The 22,022-nt window shown below is 26.5% G+C and overlaps 1 protein-coding gene across 1 annotated transcript in view; it reads left to right on the top strand.

Annotated features, from left to right (window-relative positions):
• The first annotated feature begins 13,452 nt into the window (after nucleotides 1-13,452).
• LOC113796049 (cell adhesion molecule Dscam1-like) overlaps nucleotides 13,453-22,022 on the top strand; it is a 45,318-nt gene continuing 36,748 nt past the window's right edge. Inside the window, exon 1 of the mRNA XM_027346294.2 lies at nucleotides 13,453-14,637. The gene's annotated coding sequence lies outside the window, so the exon portion shown is untranslated. The remainder of the gene's footprint in view (nucleotides 14,638-22,022) is intronic.

The following is a 22,022-nucleotide window of genomic DNA, read 5'->3' as shown; positions in this document are numbered from 1 at the left end:
TGAAAAGGAACTTGTTTCGATTATCCACAGCAATATGATAAAAATGAAGAGAAATAAAAATTAAATTCCATGATAAGATAAAACAATTCTCAATTCACCAATTCTAAATCATTAAATCCAATAAGGATTCATCACACACCCGCACAAAAACATAAACAAACAAATTACCAGTACAAATATGACCATAATGATGATTAATCATAAATTTTATGAGACGTAAAAAAATATTGTGTTTATGTGCAACAAAAAGAATGAATGATATTTGATTCTATCAAAGCAAAACAAAAAATTCCATAAACAATATTGTGGTTTGTCCAGAATTGTTTGCTATAGGCCATAATAATAATAATAATAATGATAAATAAAATGGCGAAGAATGAGAAAATATTCCTAATCAAACATTTTGTTGTAAATATATTTTTTTTCAACTGAAATTTTGTTATTGCTGAAAAAAGTTTACAAATTTTTTTTTTCCAGTTTATTTTATCTATCGATATATATCATAACATTTTGTTACACATTGTTGGAAAACAAATTCTTCTTCACTCAAATTTTATATTTATGAATGTTAAACATATTTTTTTTCTTGATTCAATATGAATTTGGTTTTTTTTTCGTTCGGAAAAGTGAAAAAAATCAAACAACATACACTCTCAAATATACAATGAATGAAATGAAATGATGATCAAAAACACATGAATTTTTTTTTCGCTGATGTAAATGAGTTTGTGTGTGTGTGTGTATTTTGGTACATTTATGTACAAAGATTAAATTTTATTACCATCATCATCATCCGATATTTTTTTCATTCGAATTTCATTTCGTATGCCAAACATGTGTTTTGTGCATGTATACCGTTTCAACATTGAATTCCAACTTGTTTACCCACCACACACACACACACCTTGTTGTTTAAGTAGCCAGAAAAAAATCAACAGAATTTCATTCTATTCATTCTATATTTTTTTCAATATTGAACCAAAAAAAATTCTTCAAATCCAATTGTTATTAATATTGATACAATGGTTGCAAAAACACTTTTGTTAGCAAAAAAATTTGTCGGCAAACAACAAAATAATAATCATTGAAATGAATTATTTAAAATGATTTAAGATTTACATGACCTTTTATTGATTTTTGCTTCACCATTTCTCTGACTTATTTCGTTTTTAAAATAATAATAATAATAATAAAATCTTTTCATTGTCCAGTTTTTTGTTGTTGTTGTTGTTGTTGAAAAGAATATGATTTTGATTCCAAACACATACATAATATACGCCCATAAATGATGGAATGAAAATGTATAACATTAAATGATATTATAGTTGATCGACATCAATCACCATCTTGTTCATTGAAGCAGAATCATAAAATTTTTTCCTTCTTTTTTTTGTTGAATCCATTCATCCGATAAAGAAAACTATACTGATTTTTATTTCTTTTTGTGTTGTTGTTATTTGGGCGCCAATTTTCTTGTTTGTTTGTGATCTCAATGATTGTGTTTTTCGTTATATTTGTATTTGGTGTATTTTTTGTTGTTGTTGTTGTTGTTTGCATTGATAATATTAATGATAGTGGACCATAACGGATTCGATTTTTTATTTGTTTGCTTATGATGTAATAATAAATTTAATTTTATTACATTTTTTCCACTTGATTCAACAAAACAAATTCCTGTACGATTATTATCAATGAATTTCTATTGAACAAAGAGATGGAAAACAAAGATTTGTAGTTTTCATCGGAAAAAAACTCATCATATCATTGATGATAATCATGATCACATCAAACAATATATATTGACATTTTCGTTTGAAATCATGACCAAAGATTGTAAAACATTTGTAATAATCAATACAAATTTACACGTAAACATGACCGTAAATAATCAATATAAATTTATAAATTTCATCGAATCTTCGGTCAATGATCAATCAGATGATGAGTGTATAGAAATTGAAAACTTCTTAATATCATGGGTTAAACGAATCGAAAAGAATTGTATAACAAAAAAGAAGCTTTTCTTTATTTTACTCCTCTCTTTTTTATTTGATTTATATTCATTCAAGTGAATATTTATTTTATCGTCATCATCATCGTTGATTGCGATCATCGATTATTTATCTGCAAAAAAAAAGCGGAAAAAACATTTCATTCAAATCATGAGTGATCCTAAATTGTTCAATCTGAAAAAACTCTGAATTAAATGAATCCTTTTTTTTCAGAACAGACATGATGATCCATCCATTATGGTTATTGTTTTTAAATGTTAAAGATTTTTCATTCAGTTTTCAATCGATTTTTTTATGTTCATTTAAATTTTCACTATCTATTCCCGTTGATACAGACTGGATTTTCTGACATTATGCATATAATTATCAACTTTAAGAAAATTTTTAAGCCTTTTATCAAGTAAAAAATTGAATAGTAACTCTTTTTCTCTTTTTTTCCTGATTAAATTCATTGATTGAAACTGAATTTAGTTTGATTCGATAAGCGATCATCATCATTGATGATAAAACAAAATAAAAGGAATATATTTCTCGTGGTTTTTTTTTGAATATAATATATCAGTAGCAAAAGCAATAGTTATCAAAACATCTAATTTACATAATTATCCTGAAACTAAAAAGATCGAAAAGAATTTCGAATAATATACCAAAATATAAATAGATAAAATACAGTATTACAGTATTATCACACATCTTCACTATCATTATTATGTTGATGATGATGTTGATGATAGTGATCTGATCTATGAAACACCAGAATCGTGAACAAAAAAAAAGTTTGCCAAAATAGAATCGAATTCGAAACCGATAGGGAAAGCCAAAAAAAAAGAGAGATAGAAAAAAGTTTAATTATCATTTGCATATTATCGAATCTGAATTAGTTTTTGGCCTCATGCATCGGTACGCAGATAGCAACGAACGAACAAAAAAAAAGATTTTCGATTGCTCAATGGAATTCGCCATCATATATTTGGCATCATCATTATATGAATGAATTTTATCGATATAATCGAAAAATAGAAACTATAACTTAATTTATTTGTGTGGTTTTCTATGTTAACAAAAAAAATTATATTTGCCATAATGTACATCAAAGATTATTTTTACTGAACCAAAACAAAACAAAAAAATCATTTTCAAAACTTTTAATTTTCATAATTTAAAAAATTATCCACCGATAATAGATGGCGCTTTTAGTACTTTAAAAATGTTTTTTTAAAGAGAAAAAGAATTGAATTTTTTTTACAAAATTCACTAATGTAAATGATGATAATCTGTTTGAACGTTAATAACAGAAAAAATACATTCTATTGTAGTGAATAGAAAAAAAACCGATTCTACCACTCAAATCAACAACAGAATTGAATGTTGTTTTTATTGTTGATGATGATCATTCATAACTGTATTCATTCAAAACATTTTCACCACAGCCGTTAGGAATTGATGTAAAAGTAAAAAATGAGAAATTTTTTGTTTTTTTTTCATTGCTGTCCTCGTTTCTTGATTATCATTAACATTTGGAATAAATAACAATAACGATCACAAAGAAAGAAAAAAAAACTTGATTCAAGCCTTTCTTTTTTTTGTGGATTTTTTTCTACCATAATTTTTTTTTGCGTTCCAAAGTTGTTGTATACAAAACAATCGACATAAAGATCATGAGTGAAAGAAACAATTAGTGCATAGAAGCCAACGAGTAACGATCATGATACAATGGCCGCTTCGTGGTCCAGAATTTAAAAAAAAAGAAGAGAGAAAACCGAAACCAGCTTTTTTCTCAACGAACTAACTTTAACTATCAAAAAAATGCGTGGAAAACAATGGCAATGTTGTTATTGTTGTTTTCGTTGATGATGATGATGATCGTTGATAATATAAGTTCCGTAAACATATAGATCCAGAAACCATAAAAAGTTTTTCTTTCCATTACCATCATCATCATCATCATCATCGTTGTTGTTGTTGTTGTTGCACATTGTTTAGGGTCTTTTTCTTACTTTTTCATCTCTTTCTTTCTCACTTGCTCGTTTTTTTCGGACTTGTTTCCTAAATTATTATTATTATTATTTCATCTACGCTAGATGCAAACTAGAAAATCTTGCTTTTTTTTTGTTTCATTTTCTGGGACGGTTGGTATGGTTCGTTTCACAAACAAAATGCTAAATTCTTCTTCTCTGTGTTGTCAATAAATAGTTTTGAGATTTATTTAACCATTAATATTAAACAAAAAAAAAACACTATTACTTTATAAATAATTGGTATGAAAAACCAGAAACGGAAAATATATAATGAATAAATGTAGAATGTAAACTTTTACGACAGCAATGATTGTTTATTATGGTCTGAAAAAATTTTGATCAAATTTATCATCAATGTAATTCATCAATCTATATGATTAATTCTAATGGTCATCATCATCATTACCATAAAACTGATTCGGAAATAATTAAAAAAAAATGAATGAAAAAAAACAAATCATACTGACAAAATGAAAACAAATTTCCAAAAAATATTTCATCATACATCATCATGGCTGAAAAATGCATCTAAACACACTGCATTCATGGTATGGTGGTTTACATAATCATAGCTAAACTGGACTATCTTTAACCACTTTTTTAGGGATGAATCCTTAGAGACTAAAATCTTGCCAATGAATAGGAACATTCACAAGAATAAAAGTGAATTGGTAAAACAAAAACAAACGAAACAAAAAATATTAATAAAGCCCGTTTAAGCTGTTCCATAGCGAAAATTTGCGTGAGTAAAAACAAACCTTTGTCTGGTTGGAAAAAAGTCTGATCCTAAACAATGAAATTTTTTTTTTGTCATGAGAAAAGGATATTCAAACAAATCCCATTCACAAACAACAACAACAGCAACATAAAAATTCATATGAAAACTATAGGATAACAAATAACAGAAAATCCTCTGGGTGTTCGTTCCTTTTTGTTTTCATTGGAATAGATTCTTTTTATTTAACATTTTAATGAATTTGTTTTGGTTGACCTAAAGTTAATTCTGTGTGTGTTTTCACGTAAACAAACTAGCAAAAGACAATGAAAAACAAACATAATAAACCAAAAAAAAGGAAATAAATAAACGAAATCCCGAATTTTTTTTGTCATTCTGATCACAAACCGAATCATTTTGGTAAATGATCATCCTGATTTTTCTTGATTGTACAATGTTTCTGATTTTTTCTTCATCATCCAAACCAAAAATATGATTGAAATTTGTTCTTTTTTCCTTCGATCTTCAGATGTTTGGGCAGTATCGGTTTGTTTGTTCCGGTGTGTTTGTTAAATCAAAGTATTCAATCATTGGATCAATCATCGCATGATAATTTTGATCCTTGATTCTTTTCTATTTGATTTTTTCTTTTCTCTTTTTTTTTTTGATACTGAATTGTTTGATTGTTTCTTATTTTTTATATATATTTCTTTTTCAAAATTCTAATAATCATGGTCCTTAGAATCATTATTTTGTTTATTTGTTTCCTTTTCGTTTTTGTTTCGGGTCCTTGTTGTCATCATTGTTGTTGTTGTTGTATTTGAAGTAATGTTTACTTACGCTTGGTTAATGCACTGGAAATTGTTCATTCGTCATCATCATCAATGTATGGATTGGGCTCATATTCCTAGCCAGTGTTTGGATGTTTCTGTTTTATTCAAACAAAATATTCGAATGTTAGAATCGTTTTCATGATTTCACACAAGAAAGAAGAAGAAGAATAAGAATAAGAGAAAAAAAATCAAGGAATAATGGAACTCTTTTTTCCCCCATAACAAATGGTTATGTTTGTTTTGATTTTTTTCTCTCTTGTTTCATGCATTTTGTAACGAACGATATTCGTTTCAGTTTCGGTCGATCTATTCTATTTTACTATGCCCGTGTTGTTTGAAATGTTGTTCAGTTTGTTTTATATATAAATTTTTTTTCTCTTATTCACAAAGATTTCCTCATACAAGTGATTCTGTCTGTGTGTCTATGTGTTAGTATGTCTTTGAACTATTCAATCGTCATTGATGAATACAATGAAACGTCTGAGAAAGAAAAAAAGTGAATCCATTCATGCATATTATAGTATTTTTTTTCTAATAAAATTTGTATACAATTCAATGACTGTTTCATTTATGGTATAGTGATATTATTTAAGAATTGTAAGCAGTGATGATGATGATGATGATGATCAATGATCATATTCATCAATGTCCAAACATTTGAATTTTATTGTTCCAATTGTGTGTTTGGTGAATGGAATAGAAAATTTTTTTTTTACTTTACTTTTTCTCTTCTCTTCATTGATTTTCCTATGTTGATTTTATTTTTTTATTCCTATTTTTTTGATGAATTGATTTCATGAATGGTGACAAAGACATTTTAAAATTTATTTTTTCCGAAAAAAAATTGAATAGAAATTATTTCCATTCAATTTGAAAAGAATGAGAATACTGATGAAATGTTTTTACACACAACTCTTTCTCTTTTTGAAATCTTATAGATGCAATGAATTTTTAATCAACAATAAACATATCAATTATGTTTTTTTTTCATTTTTTTTCGTGAATAAATATTTATTGTACATGATAATATCATAATCAATGTTCATGAATTCATTTAATAAAAATATTGTTGATCCAATACATGCCAATACAATGTAATTGATTATACTTATCGTAAACCAATGTTCATTGGGTAGTAAATAGAGTAAATATTGGTTTTTGTTCTTTGATCATCATCATCATCATATTTGATACAAGAGGATTTGATCATTGAGATATTGCTCAACTTAGCATTACTGATATATATATTTTTTCACTTGTTTTGTTTTGCTTTTGACGCCATGATGCCACCAAAATTTGTTTTGGCTACAAAAATGATTCAATACATTGAAAAAAGCTTATTCTTTTCTTTTTTTTTCTGTTGGTATATTCTACTATTATGAATAGTAATCGAATGTAATTGTCAGTGATGTGTAAACAAACACAATCACTCACACACAGCTTGTGTTTTAGCTGTTTTTTTCTTTTTTTTTTTTTTTTTTTTTGGTTCACTAAAATTCCAACGAAACCAATACAGAAATACATTCAACAAACGATTATAGCTTGTTTTGTTCGACAATCATGATCGTTTTTTGTTTTGTTTCGCAATCTATATTTTGTTATTGTTTGAAGTCAAGACGCAAAATAAATAAATAAATATATTTATAATCAAACATTACTTTGACAGTTTTTTTTTGCTACCACGAATATATTTTTGTTTGTTTTTGTTTTTTGGATTCTGCTAATCACACACACATGTATCGATGCTAATTGAAGAAACTAACAAAAAAAATAATGATACACAATAGAAAAGCAAAAGTTGTTTTGAAATTTTTTTGTTTACAGCAAATCGATTGTATGAATACAATGTTATTTTTTTCAATTCGATAGCAAAGATGATCAATTATCCATTGGAAAATGATAATAATTTTCATTTCATTTTTTTATTATTATTATCTTTATGAACATAATTTCATATCTAAGAAAATTTAGTCGAGATGGATCGATCGATCCATTACATTTAGAGAAGTTTTTTTTCTGTTTTCTGACAATAAAATTATCGGGTTTTTGTTGTTTTGTTGTTTATCGTATTCGGTTTGATGTTTTTGTCTGTTTGTTTGTTTGTTTGTTTGCTGAAACTATATCAATAACACCGCCTATCGTGAAAGATTTTTCTTTTTCTTATTGATGATTGTAATTTTTTCTTGTTATATTTTAAGAAGAAAAAAAATTAAATGTTTAGACATTTTTTTTCTTGATATTTGTTTTTGCCTGAATCCGATTGATTGATGAGAATGTCATTTTCGATGTATCGGATTATATTGTTTGTAATGATTATTTTAGTATCGATTGTTGATGTTAAACAAGAAAAAAATCTATTTTAAGTTATACTTTGTGATTGAATTTTTTTGATTGTAAAAAAAACATTTAAAAAATTCTACTTTTTTGATATTATCATTATTCTGATTTGTAAACATAAATGTTTTCATTACAAACACGTTTAATTTAAATAAATTGAACAATTTTCATTTAGATGTTTTGTAACAAATTTTTTTTAAAATAATAATAAGTCACTTAAATTCCGGCAGCAACAACAACTACAATAATATCGATCTATTTTGATGAAAATGATGTCATTCATGAGTGCAAACAAAACGAATAAATGGCTGTTGAAAATTTTACTTTTTTCAAACTGAAGGATAAATAGTTGAAAAAACAAGATAATAGCAACATAGAAAAACCAGAAAAAAATGAAAAAAACAAAATTCTCTCGAAAAAAAACCAGAAGCCAAATATTAGCGAATAGAAAAAATAAAATACTATTAGAATAAAAGAAAAATGATGTATGAGAATCAAGAATTCACTGTGTTCATCATCATCGTTCTTAGATGGTCTCTTGTGTGTGTGTGTAACCCCAAAAAATGATGCGCTGAATGTTTTGCCAACCAAATAGAAATGATAAATAAGCTCATTAAGATGATTATTATGAATTTATCATCATCAATGTATTCTTTCTCTCTCTTTTTTGTGTGTGTTTTGTTTTATATTTTTTCCGAGGTTTTCGCATTTAGATTTGTCGCAAAAAAACCCAAAATGGTTGGCATATTTTGATGTTTCAATTTGAATGGATTCAAATAAATATTCTACTACATTAAATATATACGACATACGACCCAAAGATTCAAGAAACAAAACAAAAAAGAAAAGGAAAATATTGCCTTATGGAATAGGAAAAGATCATTTATCTTCGATGATTTCGAGAATATACTTTTGAATCATTTTTTGGATAGTTTTTTAGTTTAAAGCTAAATATGGTTGGTTATTTGGTCTTCTTACACATATAGGTTGACAGAATTTTTTGCTCTATTCACTTTTGCTTGGATGTTTTTACCAATGTAAATGGTGGTGCTTGTGTATGTCATCACTTAAGTGATTACCCAACAAAAAAAAATCCGACCACTATCAGTCATATCATTAGTCATAATTCATTGATCCTCTAGATTTTTTATAAATTTACATATTTAAGATAATAAAATTAAAATTAAAATTAGCTTTTTCATCATCATTAAAATGTTCAATTATTTTTACTTTTTGTTCCAATATAATGGAAGAAAAAAAAGTTTTTTTGCAAGAAACTCATTTTTTATTATAAATAATTTATTAATCTCAATGTTTAGACTGGATTAATTTTCTTTTCATGAAAAGATAAAAGTTTTCAAAATGATAAAATAATTAGCTTCATCTTTCTATTTAAAAAATAATGAAATCGATTTTTTTTTCAATTCAATTTGATCATAAAGTTTTTCAATTTCCAAAAATGATCGAATCTTCTTCCCCCCTTACAACAACCCTTCGATTTTCAAATGGAAAAGCAGATTGCAATATTGATTAATATTCTTGATTCGTAAATTCGATGGAAGAATATGAACATACCAGAATGTCAAAAAAAAATATTCACACATTGATTACATTGACTGAATATGATGATGATGATGTTGATGACATTCAGGAAGTGAAACCAATTTTCGAACGGAAACCCGTTCGTTCACCGGATAACGACATTATCATCCAATATGTTTGTATTATATTTTGTTACCACAAAATTTCATGTATGTATGCACGGTTAACCAGAAAAGGAAAAAAGAAAGAACAAAATCCGAATATAACCCATGATAAAAAAAACAGGCCTAAAGCTGATGAATAAAGAAAAAAAAGGAAAAAATTCTCAACAAAAGATAATGAAATAATTAATATTAAGGCATTTTTCATTAATATTCTTTAGCTTAGGTGTTAATTATGAATAAAAATTCAAAGAATTTTCTTTATGTAATATCCACATTCTGATTTTTTTTTTGATCCCAGACAAAAAATATTTTATCAATTTTCAGCCAAATACAGAAACAAACACAAAATTATCAAATGAATCATATTCATTCATCTAATAATAATTTGAAATAATTTTGCTGTTGTTGTTGCCAAAAGAAAAATGTGAACAAAGTCAAAGCTTTATCAATGAGGTCCAATTCATTTATTTTATGTTTCGAATTTGAAATTGAAAATCATCAGGAAAAAAAACCTCAGCCAGCAAGGAAAAATACGCTGGAAGCAATTTATAATTCTGTGACAAATCAATTTTTTTATGGGTCAAAGAAAAATAAATTAAATTTTTTTTGAAAATAAAATTTTGAATAAGTTTAATGATTCGGTGAATACATTATTTCATTCATCATAGGATGGTAGAAAATAATTATTTTGAAAATTTTCAAAACAGATAGAACGAACAAAAAATGGACATAGTTACCCTTGGGGAAATCTGTTTGAAGAATGAAATTCCGAAAATTTTAAGAAAGAAAAAAATTTTCATTCTGGTATCAATAGTCGATAGTATCGTAATATATCATATTTATGGAAAAAAAATTCTCTTCATGCGTAATCATCAAATCGGTATGGCAGAATATTATTACTAACCATAGAGATTTTTGTTTCCTGCTGGTTAATAAAAATCATGAAGATGGCATTGGTTTTGTTATAATTTATTCGAGAAAATCTGGAACTCAATATCAAGAATAATGATACCCGAAAAAAACCCAAATAAACAAACGATCATTCTAATTGCTAAATTTGATGATGAAAAAAAATCCCTAATTTGTGTAACTAAACCGGTGGATAGTTATCATTTATCATCAAGCTGATTGAAGAAAAAAACATGCTAAGTTCATTTTGGGTTTTTCTGGCTCCACATTCCGTGTGTGTGTGTACTTTGATATTTGGCTAATTACTTTTCTTGATCAAATCTTTTGATTATTGGCATTAATTTGTTTTTAGTCAATTCATGAAATATTTATTTGTTCATTCATTTGTTGTACATATCTTTTCTTTTTGATGATGATGATGATGATGATTATTCACATGAATCGAAATTCTCTTGTCAAGAAAAAATACCATTCTAATCAAAAATATTTTGATAATAATTTCCATTTTCTGCAAATCATTTTCAGCGAAAATTTCCAGAATCAAAGTTTGTTTCAACAATTTTCTTAATTTTTGTAATTTTAAATCAACATTTATTATTCGATGATGTTAGTGTGATTGGTAAATGTTTTTACATTATTCACTATTAGAAATGATGAAATAAATTAATATCGTTTAATGGTCGAGTTGTATTTGTTCATTACATTTATTTTTCCTGTTTGTTTTAGTTGTTGTTGTTAATTAAAAACTGTTCACTGAATGAATTTGAGAATAAATGAATGTCCAAATATTTAGAAGAGTTGACTAACATCAAAAAAAAACTTCAATCTATCTTCATTCATTTATTTCGTATAAATTTTATCGAATAAATGAACGTTTTGCCCAAACATAACATTTTTATTTCACTTCATTTACCATCATCATTTATTCGTTTGAATTTGCAGCTTTCATTTAAGTTAGCTCAAATAGAACAAAAATCACAAATCGTCACAAGTGGATCCCAAATGCATTGATGAATAAAGTAGAAATGAGAAAGAATTATAGAAACAAACATTCCAAACATTAACAACAACCAAATTATCATCGATAAGATGATTACACTTGAGAAATGGGCGTTTTTTCTTTGGTATGGGTGTATTTAAGTTTGTAATGATAGGGGTTTTGTTTTTCTAGTGATCAAATGAATTTCTATTAATGTCTGTGTGTTTAGAAAAGTCGGTCGATCTTTTTACTCGTTTGAAGGACCTTTTTTTTGGAATGTTAATTCTAAATTGACTATCATCTTATCTGAATAAAATTTGAATTGATTCAATGTTTGACTTGATGTATTTCTATTTAATTCATTGATTTTCAGAATATTTTGAAGCAGAAAAAACAAAACAAAACAAACGAAAATGCCTTTCACCAATTATGTGTTCAAAAAAATTCTTCTCATTTTAGCATTAGAGAAAAATTTTGCCATTTTCTATGGAAAAATTTCTTATTATTTTCCATTTGGTTTTAATCAATTTGAATATTTTCATTTTCTTAAAAATTGAATTTCTTTTTTTCCTTGAATTCATGAATTGCTTTCAGATTTTATTTCTCTTGAGACGAAAAAGGAACAAAATTACCATAGAACAAAAAAATTGGACAGATTTAAGATTTAGAATCTGGAAAGAAATTTCTCTCCATTATTCAATGATTGCATAATAATAATCTTTCATTATTTCAAAACAATTGTAAGATTTTTCGAAAATTCTTAACTACCCTTTTTTCACCAACACAAAGAGATTTTACTTTATACAGATTGGCCTAAAAATTCTTCAGATAGAAACCAATCACCGGCTAAACAAAAATTGGAAATTTAGGAAAATCATAAAACCAACACGGTTACATTTTATACACACAAACAAACAGAAAACAAAAGATATAATGTAGACCAACTATGTTCAAATCTAACAAAAGTTGAAAAAAAAGTTTTGAAGCTTTATCCAATTCATTCATTCATTCATTCAATGTTCTTCGTTCTGGATTTTTGTTTTGAGAATTCTAATCCCAACATAATAGTCATACTAAAATATTACGCTTTGGGACCTTTATTATACATACATACAAGTCAGAATAAGCCAATTAGCTCAAGAGAGAAAAAGAAAAAATAAAAATAAAAAAAAACCATGGACCCAGAATCGGGAGCCTGATTATCCTGATGACGATGACGACCGACAAAGCAATCAATTCAAGAAAATTTTTTTCCTTCTTCATTGTATTTGCTTCATAAATCAGCATTTTTTTCTGGTTTCCAACGTACATGTAACGTTTTGCAAAATTTAATACAACAAAACAACAATTAATCCATCTATTCAGGGAATTCTCATTGTAAATATATTTGTTATTGTTGAATCTCTCTTTCTCTCTATTCTATAAGTTTTGCTTACACTCACACAACCATAAAACATACGTAAGGATATACAAAAATCTTTTTAGCATTCATAATTAACTTTATTCATTTATATTCCATCGGTTTAATTGGTAGTAATAATAATCATCATCATCATCACCTTAGGTTAGTGAAATGCACAACAATAGCAACGAAAATAAAACAAACCATTTATTATTTATTCTACCGGTAATAATATTCCATTGATTTTCGTTTTTTTTTCACCCATTCATTATATTCGGTAAGATGTAAATCGATCGAAATAAAATGTTGTAAAAAAGAAACAGAATTTTCATTCCAAAAAAATTGAATTAAAATAACTCCACTATTTCTATGTTTGTATGTTTTGGGAACAAAACAGGATTCCCATTTGTTCTTCAAAGTTTTTTTTTACTTCAACGACGCAATTTGAACGACGACGGCGCCATTGGAAACCAACAACAACAAACCAAGTCTAAAATACCAAACCAAACCTTCAAGCAATGTAAACGTTCCATTCATTGGGCGTCCATGTGTGTGTGTGTGTGTGCGTGTTTGTCTGTTTTTGAATCAGTTCTATGTTACTTGAGTGTGGATTATATAAAAACTGGTACAAACTATTATCCGGCAATCCATTTATAGCTTACAAACTGGTTATGATTCATTCATGTTGGTTGATCAATATTATTATTATTATTTATATTCAATTTGTGTTCATTTGTTTGATTTTGGAATATTTTTTTCCCTGATTGCTTTACTGTGAATGATTTTTTTTCCTCACTCTTTTTTTCACAACAGACAAACTTGCACACACACAATTTTGGTACCGAAAAAAATTCTGGTTTTAGGCAACATTTTTTCTGCATAAATTCTTTTAGAACAAAAAAAAATATTTCATTGAAGTTTTCTTCATTTTGTTTTTTGATTCGTGATTTCTGGTTTTATCATTTCAATATTTAGATATTCAACAATTGTATCGAATTCTTCATCGTTTTTTCTTCCTTTAAATTCTCACCATGTGATTGTTGATTACTGTTTTTTTCTTTCTCTCTATTTCATTTATTCATTCATTTGGCCATGATTCAATTCAACGCATCATATTACAAATTTATTAACCTAGAAAAAAATGAATAAATGATTTAATTTTGAAATTGTGAATGTAAATTTTTTTTCGTTCATCCGATTCCGGATATAGACAAGCAATTCAATTGATTTTTTTGAAAAACCAGAATTCGCTGTGTTTTTGTATATGTGAATATATGTACATGTCTGGTATTTTTTTTTGCATAAACTTTATTTTGCAAAGAATATTAGGTTTCTTTTTTTTTTTTTTGATTGGTTATCATCAATATTGTTGTGAAACTGGGAAAAAATAATTAAAGTTTAAATTCAAAAACGTAATTTTTTTTGGTAACATTGTATCTTTCTTCTGTAGTTTGTCGTTTGCTATTGTTGTATAGTTCCAGGAAATTGGTTTTTCTTTTTTTTCATCAATAAAAGTGATTGTAATTTTTTTCCATTGAATCCACAATAAAAAAAGTTGATTAATAAGAAAAATCATGAATAAAACACGTGACATGACTTGATTCAATCGACGTTGTCATTCAAACAGGAAGCGTTAAATTTTTGTTTTACAAAGATTATTAATACACAGTGATTTCAGAACAAAGATTTCTCTTGATTGTCAAAAAAATTATCTGGTGAACAAAATGTAAGTAGAATTTTATTGTTATTATCATTTGTTTTTCATGTTTTCTCATCAGTTAATTAGTGGCTATCACGCAAATTTTATTTATCTTCATCCCTTCATGACGGAATTTTATGTCTTGTCTTGTTTTTTTCTTGCTTTCCAAAATCGTTTTATCTTCTATTCTGTAATTTTTCTTTTTCCCAAAAACTATCCTTATCATTTTCTTATCTCATTACGTTGTTTCTTTGTTTATTTATTTTTCCCACTAAAATAATCAAACAAGGATCATAAACAAATAACATGACCAATGAACATTTTGACAATCAATATTTTAGCTTATAATAATAATAAAAATGATAATTATAATCACCGAAAACAAAAACAAATCCAACTTTGTTTTCAGACAAAATAATGATTTTGATATTTTTTGTTGTTGTTGTTAGTATGTTGTTTGTCCGACAATAACAACAACAACAACTGAATAAAATTATGTCGTTTACAGTATATTATTATATAACAGTGTGTTATGAGGAATTTTTTTTTCGTTGTACATTCGGTTCAATCAAATACATGATATATAAACAGATAAACAAACTCAGATAGAAATAAAATCATTGATCTAGCCGATGATTCTACATGCCGGTCATCATCAAATGATGATGATGATGATAATAATCATCAACAAAATCGCCGCTTTTTTTGATTATGTGATGATGATGATGATGATGAGGAGGATTTAGAGATATTTTATATGGAATAAAAAGAAGAAGAGATTTTATATGCGGTCATATTGTTTGTTTGTATTACTATCATTCTCTTGATTCTCTGTTTTTTTTCACTTGCCTCGATTCGTTTGCTGACCAAAAAAAGAACTACAAATGACTTTTTTTGGCTCTCCCAAGCTGATCCAAACATACCCTAATGTACAATTGCCCAAATGGCCGATCATCGACCAACTTTTTATCATGTGTGTGTATGATACATGCATGTAGAAATGACGACAATTTGAAAGCCTCCTAAAACACAACAAAAAAACAAACCAAAACGAAATAGCAATGAATGAAAATTCACTTTATACAATGATTTCGTTTATTTTTTTCGATCGTTGTTTCTAAATTCTTGATTCTTGTTTGTCAAAAAAAATGAAAAAAATGCAGGAAGAAATATGAAAAAAACAAAAACAAAATCGTATGCCATTCATGGATGATGATTGCAAATGGTGGTAGTAAATTTTTCTTTTCTCTTTTTTGACCATTCATTTTCTACAACGTTGATGATGATGATCATCATCATAATAATCGTTGCTTGTTTACTGCTGTATAACAATGATTATATAAGACTATGGGTGTGTACAATATGAAATCTTTGATCATTTTCTTTCTTTTTCACTGATGTTATTTATTTCAACATTTTCTCCTTGTGTGTGATACCATTCAACTGAATCTAGGGTCCGGCAATCTGACTATTTCATTTTTTGTTTTTTTTTGTTTTTTTTTTTGTTACTGGATTTTATCATCTCTGTTTGTCTTTTATTTTTTGGGCTAGTTGATTCTTAATTTGATTTGTTCATCGTCATTTTATTCTGGTGAATGGACGGGTGGTTGTTTTTACTAGTTATTCTCTGACTTTTTGTTTTTTCAATGACTGGTTGTCGTTTTATTCCCCTTTTACAACTTTTTTTTTGATGTTGTCTGCTTATTTTTTTTACTTCAATGATTATACTGTGTTTGGTTGATATTTTTTTTCTGTTTCAGTTTCAAAATGAAAATAAGAAACTTTAATTTGATTTGTATGGTTATTGGTATCCAGAGCACTCATTTGCCATTTACTACTACCATCACCATCATATAAATGAATGGTTTTGGATATTTGAGACTTATGAAAAAAAACAATTCAAAAGTTAAATATACCAGATACCAATCCATCCATGTTTGTGTGATACGAAACAAAAACCAGGGACAAGAAAACCAAAAAAAGAATTGCCAAAAAAATAATCGGTGAACCAAAAAAAAGACTACTTTTTATGAGAATTACAATGACAAGTGGTCATAAATTAGCAGCCTAAAATTAAGATGAAATTGCCATACATTTAAAGAATGATATGAACTCAAGCCTAAAACCACTAACACTATCCAAAGACTGTTACTATCTCTGATCATGATGATGTAATTTTGAATTGGTTGTTTGAGTTGAATTTTTATTTTTATTTATTTATTCTTTCGTCATTGTCATGACTTTTGAATCATTATCATTATTTTTCGTTCGTTAATCCCTTTTTTTGGTTTTTTTTTACTTTGGTTCTTCTCGTTAATTCTATTTCACTGATGCTTGATCCTTGTTACATTAATTTAAAATTATATCATACTATCATTTGAAAAAAATAATGTTACTGATTTTGTTTTTCTTGGGATTTCAAATCTAAGAAATTGAATTGAATAAATCCATTTACCATGAATTTCCGATTCAGTACTTTTTTTCACAAATTTCTTGGATTTATTTTGTTTTTCTACAATTTTGTTTTAATTTATCAAAACAAAAATCGGAGAAAAAAATTAACAAAGATGGCGGAAAAAAATCAAAAATATTTCTTGTATGTCCACTTTCGAAATGATTGATCTTGTAAATTTTCTTTTTGCGTTCTATCCTATACTGCAGCCTACTCGATCAATCATCAATGATTTCCCATTTTTTATTTTCATTTTTTGGCAAGAGGTCAGTGTAAAAAATACAATGTTTTTATGGCTTTATAACGAATTTTTTTTTGTTGAGATTCTCTTATATATTCTCATCATCGTTACACCATCATACATTCCTTTAGTTTTCAATTAAATTATTAAATCATCATTCATTTGGATGTTGTTGTTTTTTCATTCAATTCATTTTTTTTCTTAACTATAGCCTCTGTGAAAAGCGATCTGTCAAAATATTTCTGGTTCATCTGATTTTTGTGTGTGTGTCCACTTGAACGAAAACAAAAATTATTTCACGCATGATACCTTCCGATCATCATCATGATTTACCAAGAAAAATATCACCATCTCAATTTTGATTCAATATTCTTTATGAAATTATTTCATACTAATCATAATAATTTTATCATCAGCAACAACAAGGCAATAATCAATGCTATGTTGAAAAAAGTAGGAATAGATCGACATGTTTTTGCTTTTGTGGGATGATTATTTTCATTTTTTATCATTATTCGGCTTTCTTTATAATATAAAATGAGTTTCTTTTTTCTTCATTCATCTTTGTCGCTGTTGTTGTTGTTGTTGTTGTTTTTCATCTATTACGAACGACATTCTATAATTTTTCAATACTCATCGTTGTCGTCATCCATGAGTTCCATGCTTGATTGACTTTAATTGATCACATCGTAATTTTTTTTCGGTTCGATTCTGTTTTTTTTCTTCTTCTTGGAATCGTCGTTTGACTTTCGGTCTATATTCTTGCTTGCTTTTTATTATTGGTATTTTTTATTCGTTATGGATAGCCATTCTATATGATGATGCTTTCCTTAACATAAAAATTGTATGAGAGAAACAATTTTTTGCTTCATGTCAATAGGGTTGAAATAAAAATATCAGAAGAATATTAGTTTTTTCATGTGTTTGTTTGTGTATCAAACAAATAATCTTAACATTTGTTTCGAATCATTTTGAAAATCTGGCAATAACAATCGTGAATATAAACGTTTGAATTGAATGTTGATTGAATGAATATGATCAGACAAAGAAAAAGAAAAAAAAATGACTACGATGATGATGATGTCGATTTTTATTTTGGCCTCTAATTCAACGACTATATCCAAGACTATCAATCAGTCCACTAAGATGATGATGATGTTTTTGCGTTTTCTTTTGCTAACCAATCTTTCATCATCATTGAACAAGCAGAAAAAAAACAGTGGAATAAAAAATGAAATTCATTCAACCAATATTTGATATCATGGTCGATGATCAGGAAAAAAACATACAGAATTTTTATTAGATGATTAAATATGATGATGATGAAAAATATCACGACAACGATCACTTGAAAGATAAATTCCAAAAAAAAGATAAGTTGATGGAAAATGGGAAAAAACTACCGAAAAAATATATAATAATTTGATCACTAATTCGATCCATGTCACAATTTGTCTAGGGAAAAAAAACACACACACTGTTTCTATTTCTTTCTATTTTCAATTGGAAAAGACAACAGAAGATTAAATTACATTAAGATTTCTTTTTGTGAATCAATGATAATGTTTGATTATTATTTTTATTATAATTATGATGATAAGAATGTCATTTTGATCAGATTTCTTTTCATCCACATATAATCATCATTCATCTGGAAAAATTAAATTTCAATAAATAAATTTTCAGATTAAAATTTAAAAAAATCAAGAATCACAATCACATAAGTTTTGTTTGTAAATACATCCAAATTCTATTCATCATTATATTAAATGTACATATTATTTCATCAATATGGATTCATAATATGACAAAAAAATCATTTTTCAATATCGTTATCAATGATAATTTATTCAATCATCATTTCGTAACTTATTTTTTTGTTTTGTTTCGTTCATATAGAATGGCAAAAATATTACATTTTTGATCTATATCTATAAATTTAAATTTTCTTTTTATTTGAAACATTCGTATTTGTATTTGCAAAAAAAAGTAATTCGATACACAAAATACTCGGAAAATTTTCTTTTTTCCATCTTTTCCGATATTTGTTTGTTTAAAAAATTTAAATTTTTTTCCTTACACACATTTTGTGTTCAGCTCAATTGGGATTTTTGTTTGAATTCAATTTGTTTTTTTTCAGTTTTTTTTTGTAACGGATTTTTTTTCATTTTGTTGCCTGAGACAAAACTTTTTTATCATTGTTATTATTTTTGTTGATTCAATCAACGGCAAACAGCAACGTGTGATAATAATGATCATCATAATCAGATTTAAAGCTTATGACAATCGTTTTTTTTCCTCCTAAACTAAAACAATCACAAATTTCCAATATTTTGATGATTTTATATTTCAGTTTCAGCATGAAAATAATTTTGATTTAAAACCAAATCTATCGTCATTTTTTTGTTGTTGGCCTAACGGAATTCTGATTTTTTAAGCTTAAAAATTTTGAAACGGAAAATTTCAACGGATTGACAATGTTTTGTTTGTAAATTCAATCGCATATCTTGTTCCATTTATGTCAATCTATTTTTATTCTCTATCTCTTTTTTTCTCTTTCGGCATTCTATTAGCCAGCTTAGTGATAAAAAAGTATACGAAAAGCAGAATAACATCACACATCAAAGCAATTTCGGAATCTGTTTGCTCATTTTCTTTTTTTTCTTCAGTCACCCATTATATCATTGAGCTTACAATTTTTTTCCATTTTCAACAATTGTATGTATACTGGTCTTTTATGACAAAGACGTAAATGTCAACAATATTAAGCTTCTTGTTTTGGATATTTTTACACACTTAGTTTTTATTTATATATCATCATACTTATCAATGATGTGTGAAGAATATTTTCTTGTTATAATATAATGGTTATATTAAAGATTTCCTGTATGCGTGTATTGTATATTATATGATTATTTTGGTTTTTTCCATTTGTTGTGTTAAGTATCAATTTCTTTGAGTTTTTTCTGGTCATTTTTTTTCTTGTTTGTATTTCAAAAACATTTGTACTAAATTAAACAGTAAAGCTAAAAAACCTAAGCCGGATCAGAAGCATTATGAATTTAATTTGTCCATTTTTTATGAATAAATTCGAATACAGGTGTATATGATAAGATTGAATTGATATGTTTATCGATTAAGTCATTTTTTTGCAATTTATGTTTAAAATTGAGAATTTCTCATTTTGTAATTTAAAAATGCAAAACACACAAATAAAAATACATGTCAACAACAGATATCGCCCTTAATTTTTTAAAATTTTGTTTTGCATATGCATTATGTTTGTTCAATATTCGAATATTCTGTTGTGTATCTGATGATATGATTATTATTTTTTTTCTTTATTTGTTTGAAGGTTCAAAATAAATATTTTGGAACAAAATATGAACATGTCACTACCATCACTACCATCGACCATTATCATCATAATCACAGTGACAATATCTGAACACTAAATATAAACATGTCCGAACAAATAAAAAATTTTTGTTTGTTCCAATCTTAAATCTGTTCAACTTTTTTTTTTGATTATTATTGATTGTTTGTTATTGTTATGGGAAATTGAGTTTTTTTCTTTGTTGATGATTATATTATGAAATATATGTGTGTGTTATTCAAGTACATCAAAACCAGATATATTTTGGAAAACATTTTTTCCTTACAAATAATTTTCAATTTTTTTTCATTTTTTTGTATTGTTATGCTTCAAATTCAATACAATTTTTTTTATTTTGATTATTATCGTTATCAAATTCAAATGATGATTAGCTTATTGAATGAATTCTATTATGAATGTGCTATGAATCCGGTGAATTTAATTAAATTTTTCATCAATTCTGATGAAGAAATAACAAAACAAAAAGATGAAAGTGAAGGTAATAATTTTTTTCTTTGTTTAATCAAATAATGATTTTATGAATTTAATTTTATTCGAGTTTTTCAATTATCAAATGAATGAATGGCCATAAAAATAAAATAAAATATTCAAAATGAAATGCAGTGAAGCGCACATTACAAGGAATTATAAGAGAAAAATTTTTTGGCAATAATCAGAATGATTTAAAATAAAAAATCAATAAAAAGTTATGCTTCAATGGAAATATATGACTTCTCATTGTTTTGAACCACCAATGGGAAGATGAAATGCTAAAAAAATACATTTATTTATTTCGGTTGATCGTTTACATAAATTACATTTTCATGAATGTTTGTATCGGTCCTGAAAATGAACAGAAAATCGAAGAAACATAAAATTGTACAAGATAAATAATAAGAAATGATGATGATGATGATGATTATGAATAATTGATCGAATATGCAAATTCATTCATAGTATAAGCATAGATTATTTGAATTGACATATGGAACGGACAATGGCATAAATGTATAAATATTGTAGGTGAAAAAAAAACGAAGGGAATACAAAAATAAAACATCTGTGCACTCCATGTATACACTGTATGTGTTGGTAATGATTATGACCATGAATTATCAGCTCATCAGTCTGATACTGAATTTATCTATTTAATAATTAATAATTTAATAATGATTACTTTTTTCTGGTCCGTTAATTCATTCAACATTTTCATTCATGTAAATGTTGCTTTTTTATTATTAGTTATCATGTTGGTGGAGAAAAATTTAGCAAATTTGAAAAATTTTCTTTATTATTAGTATAGAATTTGATTTAGCCGAATATAAATACAAATGATTAATTCA

The sequence above is a fragment of the Dermatophagoides pteronyssinus genome, unplaced genomic scaffold (assembly GCF_027571235.1).
Source record: "Dermatophagoides pteronyssinus isolate colony J.1.1.1.1 unplaced genomic scaffold, Derpt_VIB-CSIC_2022.12 sq0007, whole genome shotgun sequence".
NCBI classification, from domain to species: Eukaryota; Metazoa; Arthropoda; class Arachnida; order Sarcoptiformes; family Pyroglyphidae; genus Dermatophagoides; species Dermatophagoides pteronyssinus.
Note: the sequence above shows the minus strand (reverse complement) of the source record. Positions and strands in the feature narration are given on the sequence as shown.